The following is a 3,032-nucleotide window of genomic DNA, read 5'->3' on the forward strand; positions in this document are numbered from 1 at the left end:
ATACTATACCCTTTACATGAAAAAGCATTTAGTTATCACTATTAAAATGAGGAATGTTGTCAAATAATTTTTTAGTATTGCTTAAAAATAACTAGTTAATCTTTTATCACATTTGCATCAAATTATCAGTAGCTGGACTTGGATGTTGTGCAAACGACTATATGCTCAACTGAAGCTGTATTGTAATTAATGGATGCATTGACAGATTTAGTCGTCACGTAGTTAATGTGGATGAAAAAGCATATATTACACTAAGAGTGACCCAAGTCATCATGGACTACTTTATAAACACAGACAYGTGGCTGTACACAACAGGTGTGAGGGAAATGAGGAAACGAGGAACGTRAAATGGACACGTCATGTGAGATTATGACTTTTTCTCGTAATATTATGACTCAGCTGTCGTAATTATTAAAAAAAATTCTCATTGTGTGGCCCTAATACTCAGTCATAGATACTGGAGCTAAACCCGAATTATTAATGGTTTTTTTTACGTGTAACGTTTTAACTGTGAAGTTATTTTTCCATTAAAAGACGTGTAAATACACGTCTTGACACATTTTAAATCCGACTTGAAACTGATCACTATGGTAACGGGGTAGCGCATGTTTACGCAAACCCAATGCGAAGCCGGTGTCAGACCGGTAGACCGTCTCATTTCACAGCAGTTTTGAGCAGCCTACCTGGCCCAGGATTGAGACACACGTCTCAATCCTGGTCTCTATGAGTAACCTTGTTTTTCCCCTGTTAAAGGACTCATCTGGAGCACCTGAGACTTACCTTTACCTCCTGAGCTTGAACTCACCTGACTGGATTTCAATCCTTCGCAGACGTTCTGAAGGTTCTATGCTGAACCAACCCTTCTTCTGCCGTCCTGCCTCTCAATCATTGTGCCTCTCAACAACAACTGCTTACTTACTCTACTCACCCTCCTGGAAACCTTTACCCTCCCCTCTGAGACAGCCTCCTCATCCATCTTTGTAAGACAAGAAACACACTTTCAATTTATTCATTCCTTTGCTGATCAGATCTCTCAATGCTGAAGCTGAAAACCTCATCGGAAATAAAATCTTTTTACTTACCTTGTGCGTTAAACCTCTTATTGTCAGTTGAGCCTTCATATTTCGTTGCTTTTATTAACAAATTGTTTCTGTGGCAGCTGAAACAGGTCGGTGGAACTGGTGAAACCCCAGTGATTCAGGACCTCTGCAGCAGGAACTGGACCGGCTGATAAAAGGTGATGTCATCCTAACCTGGAGCTGATATGAAAGGGATGACTGGGTGTTTCTTYAAAGGTTTGATGTGTGGTATATCCTTTTCCAACAGTGCCTCTGAGTTCCATTGAAAAGTGGGTCAATGAAGCTATTTTTAGTAGCCATCRCATGCTCCTTTTTGCAAACAAGCAATGCAGATAAAAAAAGAAGAAAATTCTGCATGAAACGGCACGGAGCGACATTGAACAAATATTCGGAGGGAAATCAAGGTGCTCAGCCTGCCGGTAAACGGGGTAAGCTATTTATCTGGTTTCAAACTTCACCTCCCTGCTGAGATGTGAAGATGTGCGAGGGCATGAAATGACTGGGGAACGGGGCGGCTTTGCCTCCCCAATTGCCTTTGATAAACAGGGGGACTTGTGAGATTTTTTTTCTGTTTTTTTGTGAAGAGGGCTCTCTGTTCTAAAGTGGGCTTCTGTATCATCATCTCCCGGTCCCCGGAGCCAAGCGTGGCTACCTTGTTATAATCCCTCCTTGTTTTCTCAGTTTCTCTCTCGTATTACCTTTTTTTTGTTCCCAAAGATGTGATTTGAAAAGGAAGTGTTTTCCGCCGTCTCCCCTGTTAGAAGTGACACAGTGGGCGATGATGTGATGGAAGCGTACCAGAGGCRGCAGCCTCACGCGCACCTGCCTGGTTTTAACGCTCTGCAATCGCACACAAAAGTTTKTCAACTAACACAGCTTGAAGTGGCTGAAACTAGAGTGTGAGATTTTTCCAAAGAACCCTGCGTGTTTTTTGCAGGGATGTGAACAAAAACTGAGATCAGGATCATTTGATGTTAATGAAGGTGAGGAGACAGTGAGATGACTCAATAAATCACACGATTCCAGGAACCGCCTTAAACAAACGGGCGCAGGAACACCAGTGGAGCAGAAAGGGATTTTGCGACTGAGCAGAAAATATATTCCTGTGGGCTTTGCATGACAAATCTGTGAACTCCTGCTAACTGGAGATGGAGCATTGTCTGCAGGACATCAAGAATTGCTGTTTTAATTTAGGCGAATCCCAGAAAAAGCAATAGGAATAAAATATTAAAATAAAGGTCCAGTTTCAATTAGGAAAGCATTCAGCTAAAACCATCACACGAAGTTACAGGTCAAACCTTGTGAATTATGTTAGGCACAACCTTATATGTAACAATTAAATCTCAAACAAATAACTTATATATAGAGTCTGTTCCAACAGACAAAATGTGCACAAAGTGCAGCTTTTAGAAAACAGTTCATTCAAATGAGTCATCATAAGGGTCTGTGTACTTTTTGGTTATACATTTTTCATTTTAAAACAGATACTGAAAAACAAAAAAATGGACAATTATTCTAKTTCTATTTTATACTCCATCAAATGGAAAATAGTTGTTTTATTTTCCTCAAACTGGAAGTTTTACACAGTCGTTATCAGAGAATTTAAGGTAGATCAGGTTAAATAACTTTTTAATATTTGGTGGCAGTTTGTAAATAAATAAATACACGTTAGCTGACTAGTTTTAAATCWCTTTAACAGGTGTCAGCTGATAGTTCAGYGATGGTTCAAACTGTGTCCTGGAGCTTCTTGTGCTTTTAGCTACCCTGGCCCTTACCTTCCTACGCAGCTCCGCTCAGTTCCAGTTTCCCTTCTCTGCTCCGTCTGGGCTTTCTCCCACAGACAAGGATTTCACAGGCAGAATTTTAGCCGAACCAATCAGAGAACAGAACGTTGATTTTCTGCGCAGTGTCTGCTTGTAGTTTATTTTACCTGGGCCAATCAGAGAACAGAAC

The sequence above is a fragment of the Austrofundulus limnaeus genome, unplaced genomic scaffold (genome assembly GCF_001266775.1).
Source record: "Austrofundulus limnaeus strain Quisiro unplaced genomic scaffold, Austrofundulus_limnaeus-1.0 Scaffold326, whole genome shotgun sequence".
Classification (NCBI taxonomy): domain Eukaryota; kingdom Metazoa; phylum Chordata; class Actinopteri; order Cyprinodontiformes; family Rivulidae; genus Austrofundulus; species Austrofundulus limnaeus.